Raw genomic sequence first — 19,433 nt, 5'->3', positions numbered from 1 at the left:
AGCATTCACTGAAAATAAGCGAAAAGATAAGCGAAAGAGAGCAATTTCGGAACTGCAACGGAAAGCTGAACAGAGCAAACATACTTTCAAAAAGTGGATCACTTCTACACAGTCAACTACAGCCGCTAGTTTTGTGGCAGCTCAAGAGATAGTAAGGAGGGGTAAGCCGTTCACAGACGGAGAATACATGAAAGAATCGTTCATAAAAATATCAGAGCATCTATTCTCCGACTTTAAAAACAAACGGGAAATTGTTCAGAAAATGCAAGCTGCATTTAGAGAAAGATTCAGTGAGTTCAGAAAGGAAAAAAACACTCTCTCCTTCCCTGTCACACCCCTGGACGTCGACCCATCCCTGCTGAACACATCCGCATTCACAGGAGTAAGTAAGCCCGATCTAGAAATTTAACTGGACGACATAGCAGATAAAGATTAATGGGTGTCCAAGTTCAAATGCCTGACAGCGGATCTTGAAGAAGTCACCCGTCAGAAGGCTACTCTCGCTAAAGAGCACAAATGGAGTGATATTTAAAACCTCCCCAAACCCGACAAATTTGTTTTCGACACATGGAGTGCCATTCCCGAAACGTATATGAACATGAAAAAATATGCATTTGGAGTCCTGTCCATCTTTGGCTCAACATACTTAAGTGAGCAAGTTTTCTCAAGCATGAACTTCATAAAGTCCAAATATCGCTCCCGCCTCACACATGAGAGCCTGCAGTTCTGTGTGAAGGTCAAAGTCACATTGTACAGCCCCGACATAGAGATGATCAGCAGCGAACTTCAGAAACAGAAGTCACTTTAAACAGGTGACAACAATAGCATTTAATAAGCTATTATTTTTCAGAAAAACAAAACACATTCATTTCGGACCCGGAGCTGATGTAGGTTTTTTTGTATGTTCAGGTGCTTCAGTTGATTCAGCACACTGAAATGGAATTTTATGTTTACTTTTTTAAAGCTGCTAAGCTACAGCTAAATGTTTTATTTATATTAAAGTGGGCTAGTTTTTATTTTAATTTTACACAGGTATAGGAAGGACCCAAATAGGCCTGCATAGTTCAGTTTAATTTATTTCAAAGTAGCCCTACACATGCACACTGCACTTCTGTTTGTTGTATTCCGTGGTTGTAACCTGTAAAATCTTAAAAAAGATTAAAACTTTTAAAAGTTTATCAGCTGTGTTATGTTTTGCGGCTCCAGACTATTTTTCTTTGGAGGAAGAGGGGGCAAAATGGCTCTTTTCATAGTGAAGGTTGCAGACCCCTGGCCTAGGTTTAGAAGCAATGCTGGTGTTGCTCCTTGAGGTCTGATAAAACTGCATCCAGACCGATGACCTCTTTCTTTTTTTCAGCAACACTTTTACGACAGGCATTAGATTTTGTGAGCAGTGTAAAGTCCTGTTTTCTCTCAGCCTTCTCTGCCATTGCATCTGCTTCTTCTTGCATTGCCTCAATGCTAGTGATTATTTTCTGTCTCTTTGCTGCCACTTTTGTGATTTCAGAGCGGAGCTCTTCTCTTTGCTTGTCATTTTCAGTTTCCTTTTTCTCCTTTTTTTCATCATCAAGGTATTGGACATACCGCATCCTGGCATTTCTGTAATGCTGCAAGAGGGGCAATACTCCATCAAATGAGCCACCAGTCAAAGAATCTTGGATTAGGCGAAGAGACATCAGAGTCCTTCCTTTCAGATTTGTAACCAGCATGTCCTTATTCACAGAGTACCCTCTTTCGACCGCTGCTTGCCCATGTGACAATGTGAACAGGTCTTTCATTGATTTCCACAGAATTGCGTACTCTGCTTTGTCACCAGCAAATCTTCCCATGAATGTGTCCAGCCGACAGGAGCTACTTCTATACCCTTGAAATTCCTCCTTATGGTGCTGCACCATTTCAGTGAGAAACATCTTGTACTCACTCAGGATTTGGTCACAGTCCTCTGTTGTATGCCATTTGGCGTTAAGAAGCAGCTGTAAGAGCTTCTCAAACATGGAGATGGCACGCCTTTCATCGCTGATCATAGTTACTGGATCTAGGCATGCCATGTGCCTTACTGCTGCATAATTCAAAGGGCATTTGTCCAGTAGTTTCTTTGCTGTTGCGGACAGGAAGGCTACACATTCTCTCCGGAATTGTTGACCCGGCAGTGGTTTTTCAAGCAGCTTCTCTGAGGCTTTCTCAAGAACTTGTTTGGTGGCAAAGCCAAGATCCACCTCTTTCAGTGGCAAATGGAGTGTTTTGTCCAGTACATCAATTTTAAGCATTTGGACAGGTGTTTTGATGTTATCCAGTACCTCCCTCTTCATAAAGCATGAAATCAAACTCTTCAGAAGGGCCTGAAGGTCTTTTGCCAAAAATGGCATCATGGGGGCATCAGTCTGGAAAGTCTCAAGAAAGGGTTTCAGCTGCCTTGCCACATAGGCAAAAAACTGTAATTTTGCCTCAAAAAGGGGGTCACCAACAGCCTCTCTGACCACAGTGTATGATGTTGACGTTGGCATTTTACTCTTTGGCAGTTTCTTGTAATTGTCGACAAATATTTCAACATGTGGCCACATCTTAAGTGCTCTCTCTGCCACTGGCAAGTCCTCCACCCACCTGTGAGCACAGAATTTTAGAGGGAATGTTGATGTTTTGGTAATTTCAATAAGTCATCCCGTCTGGCTGGTGTGTCATGAAAAAGTTGCCAACGGGCTCTTAGTTTGTCACCTATCTTCCATTCACTTTCCTTCTCGCCTTGTTGGAAGCTTCCATGAACTGTATGAAGACCACAGGTTCCTAGGTTTATCAAGCTTCTAATATCTGGGGCCTCCTTAGACCGGTCTTCTTCAAATAATATGCTAACACCTAATGGGAATTGCCATTAACAGGCTAACAGAAATTAGCATCGCCAATTTACTTGACATGTTTAATATGCGACCTGGGTCCACATCAGACGGTATGAAGTAACAAAACTGTCAGTTGCACTGTGGTCATACTTACAGTCATGCACTCAGTAGAAATTTCAAGTGATGATCTGATGTTCTGTTGTTCTCCTGTCAGCTACTGACAAGCTAGAGCAACGAGGGTCAAAACTCAAATATATTTGCCTATACATGTCTCAGTAGGTGGAAACAAGGCGCAGCAGAGGCCACGACCTAGCTCAGCTGTCATCATATCTAGACTTACGAACAGCAAGCTGTTTCAAACAGAAAAATTAAAAAGCGAAAACAGAAATAAAATTCCAGGACAAGAAAGATTATTTCCAGGACATTTGGCCATTTCGATCAGTTTCCAGGTCATTTCAATGACTGGAAAATAACCCTCAAAATTTTCAGGTTTTCCAGGACGCGTGGGAATTTTCTTGAAGAAAATATTTCTATAAATTTAACATAATCTAACTAGCTATCAAATGACTGTTATAGTCAGCTTAGAACTGGAATGAGATCTGCCTTTAGAATGGACAAGGGTTTGCAACTTAAACCTCAGCTGAAATGTAGCTTCAAGCCTATCATGATAGATAGATAGATAGATAGATAGATAGATAGATAGATAGATAGATAGATAGATAGATAGATAGATAGATAGATAGATAGATAGATAGATAGATAGATAGATAGATAGATAGATAGATAGATAGATAGATAGATAGATAGATAGATAGATAGATAGATAGATAGATAGATAGATAGATAGATAGATAGATAGATAGATAGATAGATAGATAGATAGATAGATACTTTATTAATCCCAAGGGGAAATTCACAATGAACCAAACTCCATGAGCAGGGGAGTATTAACCCTCAAATATGCAGGTAGATGTCGGTAGATCAAAGCCTACTATTGTACTATAAACTATTAGATCCCAATATGTTTGGAGCACTAAAATCTAAGTCATGCTATCTAGCAACGCTAGGCCTGCTAAGAAATCCAACCTCCTTTTGTCCAGAATATATGAGCTCTGGGAAATACACTGTCATTTTACAATTTGTAGCAGAAATAGGATGATTATAAGCAGTTCTCTTGTGCCTGTATAGTCAAATGCTAGCATTAAATCTAAGAATGGCATACCCACACAGAACATCAGGCCAGTCTAGTGACTATAAGGTAGTAGCCCCACCTCTAGACCAGGATATCGCTGGATCATCCCATGCATGCCTAAAAGTCTCACATTTCTTGAAATTACAAGGAACATAAATGGACAACTTTACACAGTGATAACTATAAACTCTTAAGAATAGGAAAAGAATAAATTACTCAAATGTATGCAGTATGTTGGAAGCATCACAACCATCGTAGGTCAAAAAGTAAAGGAATCAATGAATACAACTTAGGCATACTTGGTCTGAGTGAAACAAGATGGAATTATCATGAAGAATTAAATCTTGACACTGAAAATCTATTTTTGTATTTGGGTAAATCAGAGAATAAACTCCATGAACCTGCATTTGGTATCCCTAAATAGCAGATCACTCAAAGGAAGCCTAACTCTTTTGTGAAGCTGTCTCAGATACAATCATTAAGAGCCCAATTTAAGATAACTGTTAAATGTACTGCCACAGGGTGGAAAACTGGCAGGCTGTTAGAAAGCAAAATCAGGGCTCACTACTGGAAAAAGATCATCATGCATCAAATTAAAAACACAAATCAAGAGTTCTGGATCAATAAGTATGTAACCAGGAGATCTTACCAAGGTACTATTCAAAAAACGTTTTATGGAATATCCACAATCCTGGTCAAAGAAGACTTGGAGCACTGGATCAAATATTATAGTGTTGCCACACAACAAGCCATCACATCATTGCAGTAAAGTCACAAAAATGGACTTACACAACAGAAACCAAGATGGTGGTACTGTCAAAACATAATGAAAAAAAAAATGAAAATGAAAAGTTCAAAACCATTATGTACTGTATGTACAAAGCAAAATTGAAAATGAATTTCCAAAAACCACAATAATAAAATAGCAAATTACCAAGAAACATTTGTTAGGCACAGGAAAACAATGAAACACTAGTTTACACACCATTAGAAATCTGACTGTGATATTCCAACAGATGATGCATCAGAATATAAAGAAATCAACTTATGAGTGACTATACACTCTCTCATACAGCTTTCAAAGTGTTGATATAATAATAGACAGACAAGGCTGATATGGACTCCAAAGTTAATACTGGCAACTGTGCAATAGCATATTTCATGGGTAAACATGGCAGTGGAGACAAATCAACAATGGCCAATGACTCATCACATCTGAAACTGATAACAAGCTTTGTATTGGAGGAACTAATTCCTACATAAAACATGCAGAAAGGTCACAGGTGTATCACATTGTCATGTCCAACCAGGGTTGCACAAATCGGTATTCTAGACACTTCGGACTACCAGTTTTCAATTCTAGACAACCAAACTATAGACACATAAAGTTTGGCAGACTACTGGATGTTTAGTCCATGCAATATTTTCCTAATCAATAACAATTTGATAAAAACAAAAGATCGACATCTTCTGTACAATTTAAACTGGATGCTGCTTTTAGAGACAGTTGCCTGTAATGCGCCAAACTGCCATAACTACTGTCTTTTTTTTTTTTAAATGGCTCAAATTTCATAGAAAATGTTTTTTTTTTTAAAATCACATTCAGTTAATGTATGCATACCAAATCAACACTGCTTCAAGTATTTCAACATGGGATGCACCAGCACAACAAAGGAATTTGGCTAAAAATAACAAGAACATCTTCTCTTATTGGCATCACATTTATAAAGATAGCTAGCTCAGTAGCGTAAAGGTATACAGGTCAAAAATCAATGGAGAACACCTGTCACTGGATACGTGTACGACTCTTTTGGAAAAGTGGCAGATTCCTTTTGATGAACAGAAGCATCTCTGAATTTTTAGCTGTAAGCTTGTCTCTGGTTTCATTAACAATACATGACAGTGCACTAAATAATCTTTCACTCTCTACACTACTGCATGGGGCTGAAAGGTACTTCCTTGATATCTATAATAATAAAAGGCAAAGCCCTCACTGACTGACTCACTCACTGACTGACTGACTCATCACTAATTCTCCAACTTCCCGTGTAGGTGGAAGGCTGAAATTTGGCAGGCTCATTCCTTACAGCTTACTTACAAAAGTTAGGCAGGTTTCATTTCGAAATTCAAAGCGTAATGGTCATAACTGGAACATATTTTTTGTCCATACACTGTAATGGAGGAGGCGGAGTCACGTATCGCGTCATCACGCCTCCTACGTAATCACGTGAACTAAAAACAAGGAAGAGATTTACAGCACGAGTCACACGCGGGAACGAAGGTAAATGACGTTAATTTTTGACTGTCTTTTAATACTGTGTAAGCATACATATTAACACATGTGCAATTAAACGTGTGCATTTACGGGGTGATTTCTCAGGCTTAAAAGCTCACCTTTTATCAAACGCGGGAACAAAGGTAACTGACGTTGTTCACTGTCTTTTAGTACTGTGTAACCATACATATTAAGACATGTGCAATTAAACGTGTGCATTTACGGGGTGATTTCTCAGGCTTAAAAGCTCGCCTTTTACTAAAAAGGTAAATGCAAAACTATTTTCAATCAGTTTATTGAAACGCTCCCGTTAAGGATTGCAATAACATATTCGCGAGATAACAGAACGAAGTAGGGGGAAATGGAGGAACAGCCGGAAACAGCGAAGAGCAAAAAATTAATTAAACAATTGAGAACGGAGCGAGTGAAGCATACAACCATGTTCATAAGGGAAACAAAGCACGGTGTAAAACGTAAGTTTAAATTAAGTTTATAGAAACGCTCCCGCTGCGGATTGCAATAATATATTCGCGAGATAAAAGTTTAATGAGAAGACACGAGGTATAAACGAACCACACGCCGTGGCGCAACGTTAAGGGCAACAGTTTCAACCATTCTATGATCTGCTTCTCGCAACTGAAAGACGGCACATGGCGGATGTTAGCCGACTTGCTGACCGCAACGTTAGGGGCTTCAACTATGGCGCTGACGCCACATCTCAGTGCCAACACTTTGCACACTGTACTTAAAAGACACGCCCTCCTCACTGGACAGTTAAAAAGACCAATCAAACTAACGATGACATCAAGTATTACCCAATCAAAAGTAGGAAAGGAGGCATCTTCATAAAATGCGTGTGGGATGATTTGCATGACACGCTGCTTTAAAAAAAAAATGATAAAAAAAATACGGGATAAATCCCGTCCAGTATTGATTCAAAACGGGACGCGCAATTTCATTCTCAAACGCGGCACGATTCTGTATTTTAAAGGACGGGTGTCAACCCTACAGTGCCAGGTAACCACCCATACAATCAGATTGTGATTCAGACTAGGAATGCAATGAATGTAATTATCCCGATCTACATACAAGGCGAAAGTCTTGCAACATTCAAAGATGATGGTTTGGGATAATTAGTACTTATTAAGTACACCATGGCACATAAAAGAGCTTATGAAGCCTTGAACCGAAAAAAGCAAGATCTCAGAGATCGTAAAAAAAAAAAAAGGAGGTAATGTCGTTTTACTCGCTGTACATTTTAGTCAAAACATTACCAGTTATTCCACGAGGGAGACCAGCAGATGAACTCAACGCGTGTTTAAAATCCATGCTTCTCCCACGCTCGGTTATATGTCGCGTGTTCTCTGGTAGGTACACCAAAAAATGTATACATTTAAGCATGTAATGGGCAAACAAAAAATGAGGTATACCCGAAGGCACTGCAGTAGTACTCAATGTAACTTTACTTCTTAAATGTTAATGTTTTACTGTTTAATAATTTATACGCTTCTTATATATTGTTCAAATTCTTTTATCAAAATACCAGTGACAGCGCAATGCACGATAACATGGAGTGAATACACCATACGCATCTGCCCACGGCCGCCCTGGTGTGCGCAGATAGGAGTTGATTCTAAAATAAAATAAACATAAAAAGAGTAATACAATCATCACCCATAAAGCGGATAGCAGACGTGACGTATTATATGTGTACCAGATTTCAAGTCAATAGGTGAAACGGTTTGCAAGCTACAGGTGATTTAAAATCCTGGACAGACCAACGAAAAGCCACGGTAGCAAATTATAGAAGAAGATTTTACTGTTTAATAATTTATATTTATATGAAATGTGCTTCTTATATATTACTTCATATTCTCATATGATAATGATGTTAATGTTGTTTATATTGATTTCTATGTTATTGTAAGTGCATCTATGTGTGTATATGTATGTATGTATGTATGTATGTATGTATGTATGTATGTGTATATATATATATATATATATATATATAAAAAATATATATATAAAAAATATATGTGTATATGTATATATAATATATCTGTATATGTGTGTATATGTGTGTGTATATGTGTATATGTATATATATATGACAGCAACACTCATAACAATGACAACACAATTACATTGACAATCATGTTACGTTATTTTTAAAATGTTTCCTTTACTTTTTCATAACCTCTTTAACACACTACTTCTCCGCTGCGAAGCGCGGGTATTTTGCTAGTTTGAGATAAAGTGAAGAACTGCACTTTGTTAACTGACCAGTACTTAAGTGGTTTGTCTGAATGAGAAACTGTGCTCTCTACCAGGTATGTTTCGAGCTGTATGGCAGCAGCTACTGGGACACAGCTTATTGATGCCGCTGAATGTTCATCTACGATCTCATTAAACAAACGCTCCAAACTACTACTCAGCTGGGCATTCTGGGGACTTTTCGCAGGTAGTGCTGCCTGATCCTGTCCAGCTGCCTCTACTCCACACAATTACTGCAGCTCCAGCAACACCATCAATTTGGCATTCTTGGCTATATAGATATCTGAAAAGAACCGATCCTTATATCTATAACAGCTTCTGATTATATGCATGCCAGTGTAATGTCCAATCAAGACAATTTTGATACTTAAAGACATTTTATGTAAGTAAATGAAGAGATTCTTCCAAAATGCTTCATATTTATTTTAAGAAATTCTGGCAATTAATGATTGTTTTTTTTTAAATTAGTTACTCTAGAGAAGTAATTAGTAATGCATTCTTCAAATGAATTTAGACATAGTCATGGTAAAGACAAAAATTTGTGAAAATCTATTGCTAACACATGCAGATTCAAAAGTATACTGTATCTATCTATCTGAGTGAGAATGAGATATATTCCATTGAAAGAATTTTTAATATTGAGTATATGGAACATTAAAATAATTAACTGGGATAGAAACATGTAATCTTTCTTAGACAAAAGCAAAAATAACATTGCTCCAGTAAAATAATCAATTTGAATGCAGTTGTCAATATTGATGCAGACACACATAACCAATAAAACCAACATGTAAATTTTATGTTCAATGCTTGTTTGCATTGTTAGATAGATAGATAGATAGATAGATAGATAGATAGATAGATAGATAGATAGATAGATAGATAGATAGATAGATAGATAGATAGATAGATAGATAGATAGATAGATAGATAGATAGATAGATAGATAGATACTTTATTAATCCCAATGGGAAATTCACATGCTTCAGCAGCAGCATACTGATACAATAAATAATATTAAATTAAACAATGATAATAATGCAGGTGAAAAACAGACAATAACTATGTATAATGTTAAATGTTAACGTTTACCCCCCCGGATGGAATTAAAGAGTCGCATAGTTTGGGGGAGGAACGATCTCCTCAATCTGTCAGTGGAGCAGGACAGTGACAGCAGTCTGTCGCTGAAGCTGCTCTTCTGTCTGGAGATGATACTATTAACTCTTTGAGGGCTGAATTATTTTTCCAAAAAACTCAAGTTTTCTGTAAAGCACACAAAGCAATGGTTTCACACATAAATCAACATAAAATGTCTGTTGCTATGTTCTGTTGTTGGTGCATGTTCGGCATCACAGCAGGAGGGCAACAGTAGTGGTAGTGACACAATCTGGTTTGTACCTCTTGTCATCATAAGTGCTGGTCCTCCCAGGCGAATGTTGCTGTATGGGACCGATCAGATGATGCCGGCACCTCACTTTCGTTTTTAATATCCATCTCCAGATCACTTGCATCAAACTCGGAGTCTGACAAGTAAGAGTCCTATTTAACAAAATTATGTAAAACATTCATGGAGTATTTTGCTTTGCACATTCACTTTGGACTCTCGCCAATGTCAATGCCATTTTAGAGGTTGTTTGCTCTTCGCTACTCCTGCACGCGTAGGAAATCAAGGTTAAATCAGCAAAGCTATGTACAGTAACTCTCCTTCTAGCAAAGAGAGTTGAGCTAAAATGTAAAGGTGAGCTTTTTCATAGTTTACAGCTGATTACCATCCTCTACCCCTGAATTTTGACAAAAGTTGACATCAGCCCTAAAAGAGTTAAGTGGATGCAGTGGATTCTCCATTATTGATAGGAGCCTGCTGAGCGCCCTTCGCTCTGCCACAGATGTTAAACTGTCCAGCTCCATGCCAACAATAGAGCTTGCCTTCCTCACCAGTTTGTCCAGGCGTGAGGCGTCTTTCCTCTTAATGCTGCCTCCCCAGCACACCACTGCATAGAAGAGGGCGCTCGCCACAACTATCTGATAGAACATCTGCAGTAATCTTATTGCAGATGTTGAAGGACGCCAGCCTTCTAAGGTAGTATAACCGGCTCTGTCCTTTCTTGCACAGCGCATCAGTATTGGCAGTCCAGTCTAATTGTTAGGGTATATAGCAAAATTCTACAGCAATAATGCTTCACATTATGAAAAAATGAGCATTTTACCATTTAGTTTCCCCATTAAACATATAGTATGTAACCTAGAAAAACCAAACAGTGTCACGTCCACATGTACAGCTTTTACCTAAACGCATCACATAGCCTATTAAATGGGAATACCTTGGATCACGAAGAGTGGTGATGCTGATTGTCCTCTAAATGGGGCTAGGTGGAATGCCTATTTTATGCCCAACTGTTACAGCATCTGCAACACTTCACTGTGCAAAAATGGCCTCTAGCCAGAGTGTATGAACAACACAGGAAAAGCTTGGGACTCCAGCGTCATCAATACCTTATATCATATTTTGACACTGTCACGGACCACAATGTGCACATAATTTTTCAGAATGGCCCAAGTGCCAAGCATTTACTAAAATGCATCTGCTATTGAGTGGCCTGGAATGGGAGTCTCAAAACTGTTTTGCATGCTGCATAACCCGCTTGACAGTGAAACTCTCATTTATCCACTGTGCAGTTAAGGTGATAGGACACTGGACAAACACTGCTACTCTGAATTTCAGCTGCTGACATGGCGTTTTACAAATTTGTGTATCCTTGATCTCTAGATGATCTCTGTGACGTGGGCACAACTAGGAATGTTGTAATTGGGTTCTAATGCATTCAGGAGGCACCAAAATCTCACATTATCAACACCGACAGTGGTTGATCATCAAGAACAATATACTGAGCAAGCACTTATTTTCACTGCCCGCAGGTTATTGTTTGACATTTTTTCCTCTCCTTGCTAGAGTCTGCCACAACACTGGCTGAGGCTGTGAAACAGACACTAGGAGGAAGAATGCCAAAGGTTAATTGTATCCTCCTATTGTTTACAGTGTAAACAAGGTCAGAATGAATGCAAAAAAAAAAAAAGAAGAAGATGAGGACAAGGTGAGCTATTCTGCTACTGCTTCTATACCAGTTACAAGTAAAAGGAATCATTAGTACAAGCAACATTATGAAAAAATTCAACAGAAAGTAACTTTTCAAATATGCCAAAAGATATTTTTCAATGGATTAAATATGGGAAATATTCCACAAAGTAGCAATGAAGGAGGAGACCGCATCAGAACCAAATTGAAAAAAGTAAACTACTGAAACTACTGTATGCACAGAGCATCCAGGAAAAAAACCCATATAATAGCAGCCCTTTGTTTTCAGGCAAAACTAATTTTAGAATTACAGTAATCCCTCACCTATCGCGGGGGTTACGTTCCAGAGCCCCCCGCGATAGGCGAAAATCCGCGAAGTAGCGACCTATATTTATTTTATTATTTATACATATTTTAAGGCTTTATAAACCCTTCCCACACTCTTATAAACCTTTCTCACTCTCTTGTTAACCTTTCCCACACTCTTATAAACATTTCCTATGCTCTTAAACACCGCAGACCAACACTGCACACTGCACGCAGCGATCAGACGTCAATGTGTCTGCACTCGCTTTGTGAAGGGGGGCAGCTGAACTCTGAGCAGAGCAGAAATGGACCTTGTGCTGCTTCTGCCAAAATGCCTGCTTGTCGCTCTGCACGTTCGGAAGGAGGAGGAGGAGTGGGGGTGTATGAGGGCTGAACGCACGTTTGCTCAAACCCCCCTCCCCGGAGGCGCAGTACGCTCCTGCCACTTCGCATTGTCAAGGGGGTGGGGAGCTGAATGAACGCTAATGTGCTGGCTTTGTGCTGCTTGTCTCTCTGCGTGTCAATAATTTAAAAGCCTGTACAATCAGGCTTTTAGGTGTACATCACCTATTTTCCTGTCTCACTGTCTTGTCTTGCGTGAAGTTAAAATGTTTTATAATAGTGAGATGTTACTCATATCCTTAGCCCGACATCCACATATCATACGTGTTAACAAAGTGTGTTTTATAAGTTTACATGTGTTTAAAGCATGTGGGATGGGAATTTTAAGGCTTAAACTATAAAAATGTTTATTTATATGGTCTTTCTATATCGCAGATTTTCTCCTGTTGCTAGTATTATTTAGCAAAGGTGAGAAAGTACATTGACATTAGGCCATTCACTATACTAGTCAGCCTGTAAGATCTAACAAAAGTGATGTAGCTCAGAGTCATTTTGTGAAATGTAGAAAATGGATACAAAAATGTACACAAAAATTCAACAGGTTAACTCTTTTCAGCTAATAGTAACCTAAAATATTCAGCAACTTGTTGATCATACATGCGACGGTGTGACTGTTTCAACAATACTCCTGATACAAATTGTAAAATGTTCAGCCTTATATACAGCCTATAAAGTAATGAAGCTTAAAGACTAAGTGACTGTGTGACTTTTAAAGTTATTATTGCCCAGTTGTTTTAGAAGAGACAGCAATTCATATATGAGTATCAGCATTCACTAATATCACTAGCTGTGGTCTGAGATGATTTTTCGATGTGAAAAGTATACACTACAGGAAATTGTGTCTGCGGGGCTGACAGGTTGCTGTGGAGGATGGTGAATAGTTGGATGAAGTACACTGCCGGTCTCCTTTTAAAATGGTTTAAACTCACAAAAATATTTTGTTTTTTTCCCTTCCTAAAATGACATGGATTTGCTGCTTTTACAATGTGTTCAATCTCAAATCTTGATCAATACCTGATAACAGTCTTGAAAAATGAACACATTTGTTAAGTTTATGGCTGGCTTTTGTTTTCACGTTTGGACCCCAGGCATTTTCAGACCCACTGTTAAATACAAGAATAGACAGTGTATTTTTTCAATTTCATAAAATAAGCTTCAATTTAGAATACAATTTTATGTTAGCTGCAGTACAAGACTCTACACATTATTCAGTGAAAAATGTAACAGTTTAGATCTCCAAGAAGTCAAGTGCTGAAAAGCAAAAAGCCAATATACGATATGCTTATCAGGTACGTTTTTCTTTAAAATAATAAGCAGGCAATTGTTTTCCATCCTGATTAAAGCTGGAATTCAAGGGATACTATAACCAATGTTGGAAATGATCAAAGGAAAAATGCAAAAATGCCCCCAGATTAAACAATTTTGCCACATAAAATGCACAGGAGCAAAAAATGCACCAACTGCCAATTGACAATCAGATGCAAATGTCAAACAAATCAACTGACTGATTTTAAATTACAGTCTTAGGTATAAACCGTAGCTGCAGGTTTTCGGCGCAAGCAACTTCTGCTACAAATTGAACTCCTGTCTTAATTAAGCAAGCTGTTATTTCACAGAAGACAAATTGCAAAACTGTGTTAACTGAATTTTTATTGGGATGAATCAATCATTTATTTATGTTACGTAGGTATAATTTTTTTCTTTTTATTTTCATCTTGGTTTGCAAGATCTTCAGCATCATTACCACAATTTTCTTGGTGTTCCTGTTATTTAAACCATTATTTACTAACAAGCCTGCTAGATGTAAGTAGTTGTGTCATTAATATACTGCAGTTAAATGAGCCAACTCCACAGAAAAAGGTAACATGAAAATAACAAAAAAAAAAAACATTTTTAACTACAAACAAAATACAAACAATTCTCAAATTGTTAAAAATATAAATCTCATACTATCATAACGAGACAAGTTAGAGGTTAGTTAAAAAGGGTCTCTGATCATGAAACTGGTGGTGAAAAAATCAACAGCCACACTGTTCCTACAGGCCTGTACAAGAGAAAAGCAATCTAACTTAGTTTCATTTGTCAACTGCATATGGTTGTTGTGAAGTACATGGTTCTAGAAAAGGAAGAGAAAAAAGTGAAGAATTAAAAGTGATGTTATGCTATACTAATAGCTATGGGGTTATTATAGATCACTAGTGAAATCTAGGGCGTTGAAATGCTAACACAGTAGCAATGGCTTAGAATTTTTGTATTTTTCATATATACAGTTCATTTAATAAATGTGCAAAAACCTTAAGTAAACTTTTTTCACATTGTCATTATGGGGTGTTGTGTGTAGAATTCTGAGGATAAAAATGAATTTAATCCCTTTTGGAATAAGGCTGTAACATAACAAAATGTGGAAAAAGTGATGCGCTGTGAATACTTTCCGGATGCAGTGTACCTCATTAGTAAAATAAATGTGGTAACTGTAATGCAGAATTACCCTAACAAGTGACTGTTGGCTGTAGGTGGTCTAGTATAGTTTACTATAGAAAATTCTTCTGAAACACTTTGGGAAGTATCACTGACTTTCATGAAACATGTTTTCTTTTGACCTCTTATGTTTGGACAATGTTTCCAATAAAAAAGAAAAGAAGCTAAATCTATAATATGACATATAATTCTTTTCTGTTACTGATGAGACTAAACAGTTGATTTCACTTTTTTGATAAGGTAAAGTGTTATTTTGCATATTTTACAAAATTATCCAATTTATGAAATGCCCCTGAATTTCAGTCAGATGGGGCAAAAACTATTACTTATCCTAGATATAACATTTTTTTTTAAATACTAAAAAATACTTTGGAATTCAGATCCAGAGTTTGCAGGTTCAAATCTTGCTTCTGACACTGTATGATCATTAGCAAGTCACTTGATGAGCCTGTACTAAAAGGAAAAACAAAAGAACTGTAACTAATTGTATCTTAAATGCTCTAAGTCACCTTGGACAAACGTTTCAGCCAAATAAATAAATGTAAATAACACTGGTACACTTTCTGCATACTTTTGTCAACAATGACAGAAAAACTATAAACAACCTAGTATTACTAGTCTTGAAGAAAATGCAGCACAAAATGATGATTGAAAACATTTTTCATATTTTACACTTACATTTACTCTGTTTAATCTTTTAAGCAAAACTATCCTTATTGACAAAATATAATGGCAATTTAGGATACAAAAAAGAAGTTTATATCCACTTACCACGTCACAGCATCTTGATGATTCTGTTTCATTAGCAGTAAGGTTGAGCTCATTTTCATTGCTAAAGTAAAACCACTTTCATTATTTAATCACATAATAACTACTGCAAATAAAATGGCATGTTCACAATTAATCTTTTAATAAAAACAGGGAAATATTATTTAAGTTGATATTGTATTGTAATTCTGGAATAACCAGTTAACAATATAATGGTTAGAGGTTACATAAAACTTTGCACTTCAGTCACCACTATGTCATAAAACGGCTGGTAGAGAAGAACACTTTTGCATTTATTAGCATATACCAAATTACAGAATTTACAACTGGACAATTTTAGTTCTTAAAGTAATATGCCAAACAAGTATCTTATAAGTGGTGGTCAGCTTGACAGTCACAGGGGTTAAATAATTTAAGGCAAATGTATAATCAGCCATCAACTTGGCTGTTGAGATGTGGTAGTTTGTAGTTTGTAAGAACTGAAGATTCTGGAAAGTATTTTTTTTATTTTTCAGTTCCTTGGGAGTTTGTACAGTTTAATTTAAAAGTGTCTATTAAAGCCCTTTTACTACCAGCCCTCTGGCTTACTTACTTATGCCCTAACATAGTAAATTAAAGCCATTTTTCCTTTTACTAACACAACATAATTAAAATAGCACTTACTGCAACTGCCAAGAGGCTAAAATGTATTCACTATTATGTGTGCAAAGTATCACGTAAGAAATTGTGTCCCATTTATTTGTTGTCACAGAAGAGTAGGTAGCAGACAGCTTATATGGGTTGTAACACTACTCTGGTGCACTAATACAGTGGAAGTTGGAAATTTCTTCTGATTTCTGTAGGTCAATCATTTTCCATTTCTTACTTTCATTTGTTGGTATATACAGTAGTACACAATTGGGTCTTTATTAAATTCAATATGTAGCAAAGATTTTTAGCCATGGTTTGAACCTTTAAAAAGTGATTATAAATCTAAAACATAATGCAAATACAAAAAGGGAACACTGACATCATGTACTGAATGAAAATGTGTTCAGAAAAACAAACAGTTAGATATTAAGAATCACGCTTTGTGAATAGACACAAAACCATTTGGTCTTCTATAAAAAAAATGTCAATCATATTTTGCCATCAAAATCTCTGTAGATGTACCCTAAGTTCTTGTCTATAAGCCGGACTCATGTATTAGCCGGAGACCAAAAATCATACGAATTTTTAAAATAAAATCGTATCATAGATAAGCCGGACTCATGGATAAGCCGAACGTACTATAACCTATAACTAATAGAAGGGAGGGAGGTCAGTGGTCTCACTCGCGCCCATTTAATTTCTTTAAGGGGGGAGAGAGTGTGAGATATTGCCGTCTCTCTCACTCCCCGCATGGCGCGGTTGGAGCGGCCGGAGCGCGTTCTTTCTGCTCTGGGCGTCGCCGAGTCAACACGAGCGCGTAGCGGTCATTTAAATTGTGATTTTATATGTAAGCATATTTAAATATATATCGCGGATTTCTGCGGACAATGGGTCTTTTAATTTCTGGTACATGCTTCCTCAGTTGGTTTGCCCAGTTGATTTCATACAAGGGACGCTATTGGCAGATGGCTGAGAAGCTATCCAGCTTACTTTCTCTCTCTCTCTCTCTCTCTCTTGCGCTGACGTAGGGGGGTGTGAGCAGGGGGGCTGTGTGCAGCTGCTTCCTGAAAGAAATGCTGCACGGAGCTTCGCATACTTAAAAGCTCAAAGGGCACGTATTGATTTTTTTTATGTCTCTCTCTATCTCTCTCTCTTCCTCTCTCTTCCTGCTCCTGACAGAGGGGGTGTGAGCTGCCGCCTTCAACAGCTTTGTACCGGCGGTGCTTCGCATACTTAAAAGCCAAAAAACCCTATTGATTTTTTTTTGACTGCTTGCTTTGCACTCCTTTGAAAAGGAAGATATGTTTGCATTCTTTTAATTGTGAGACAGAACTGTCATCTCTGTCTTGTCATGGAGCACAGTTTAAACTTTTGAAAAAGAGACAAATGTTTGTTTGCAGTGTTTGAATAACGTTCCTGTCTCTCTACAACCTCCTGTGTTTCTGCGCAAATCTGTGACCCAAGCATGACAATATAAAAATAACCATATAAACATATGGTTTCTACTTCGCGGATATTCTTATTTCGCGGGTGGCTCTGGAACGCAACCCCCGCGATGGATGTATAAGCCGGACTTATGTATAAGCCGATATTCTATTTTTTCATTTTCACAACTTTTTTCCTTAGATAAGCCGCGGCTTATTGACAAGAACTTAGGGTACTTCAAACATACATATACAAAGAGACTGCTTAAGTTGTGTACTTAAAGCTCCTGAACATTATCAAGTAATTAGTAAAGCAGGGAGCAGGCAATTGAGAAGAAAAAGTAGAATTCCTAAATATATACAGTAAAACCTTGATTATCCGTTAGTCTCTGTTAACCGTCAGGGCGTAAAAAAAAAAAATACTGTACTACTACTGCCATGTAGTGCAATGCGAGCTGTGCACATTCTCTCTTCTGCTAGCGTGTAGTGCTCTTCTCCAGCACCACGTGTCAGGCCACATTTTGAAATCATAGTGTCAGTTACATACCTTACAATTTTAACAGCTTCTCATCACATTTTTCTTTTATTATAATTAGTCTACTATACACTGTTAAGGCTGATAAACATAAGCGTGTGGTGTTGGAATTGTCACAAAAAATTGAAATTATTAAACATCTGCGAAGCAACAAAAGCACTTCAAGTATTGTTTCAATTTACACAGTAGGAAGAACAACAGTGAATGATATAAAGCATGATGCCAACAAAATTGAAAAATGTTGAAAATGGAAACCACTGACGGTAATGTTAATGTATTAATTTTAATATTCTCCTGTATTGTAATTTTCTTTTTAAATTCTGTTATATTATGTTTTGTTAATATATTGTGACTATTTGCTAATCTACAGTATATAATTTTTAAAGTAGCTGTTCTGTTATCCGTCTTTTTTCTTATCCATCGTGGCCTCGTTCCTGACTGAAATTGAGGTTTTACTGTATGCTGTATATACAAGTAAATTTACAGAAAAATTAGCCTCTGTAGCCCAACTCTGAGGGGTCAAAATGTTTTTGCTCCTTAGTAGACGATCACTTGGCTCCTCCGACGGTATTCTACAATGTACTACTACTTAGGAAAGTGACACATTCTGTCCTATTCCAAAATCAAAGAATCTGGACATTTATTTGATTGAAATGCATGATAGTGTTAAATAAAAACCAAAATATTTCTACATATTGTTTTAGCAAAAAATAAAACATTGAAATGGAAATATGTCAATCAATACAGAGATTTTATGAAGCACAAAATAATTAATATATAGCATATGTCAAAGTTTGGTAGAAGTCAGAAAAAGGGCAAACTGAAAAAAATCCAAAAAGATGCAAATTCTGGAAAAAAAATGACACTTACAAATGCTATTTTTTTAAAGAAAAATTTACTAGACAAAACTCAGCTAAACATACAATCATTCAGCCACTATTTCTAAAAGGCAAAAGAGTCCAGGCAAGTATTTGTTTTTTTAGAATGTTAATATCTAGATGTGAGTATTTAAATAAAGCACCATCAGTACTGACTGTAAAATCGTTGGGGACAATAAACACAAATAAAAATGTGTTAATTGTTAAAGACATTGGCTCATTAAAAATTTGATGTAAGATTTTTTAGTTCAATGATCCAAGGTGGCAAGGTTTTAAATATTTCCAAAAAAAGGGATATGAAGGATTTTACTTTAATAGCTATAGTATTGTGACCCAAGAAAGTATGGCCCCTAAATATCTACTG

General features: G+C 37.1%; 1 protein-coding gene across 1 annotated transcript in view; it reads right to left on the bottom strand.

The window, feature by feature from the left end:
* Positions 1-19,433, bottom strand: part of nedd1 (NEDD1 gamma-tubulin ring complex targeting factor) — a 753,979-nt gene that overhangs the window by 602,444 nt on the left and 132,102 nt on the right. The gene's annotated exons all lie outside the window — the stretch shown is intronic.

This window comes from Erpetoichthys calabaricus, chromosome 1 (genome assembly GCF_900747795.2).
Source record: "Erpetoichthys calabaricus chromosome 1, fErpCal1.3, whole genome shotgun sequence".
Lineage (NCBI taxonomy): Eukaryota > Metazoa > Chordata > Cladistia > Polypteriformes > Polypteridae > Erpetoichthys > Erpetoichthys calabaricus.
The sequence above is the reverse complement of the archived record's forward strand: the minus strand, read 5'-3'. Positions and strand labels throughout refer to the sequence as shown.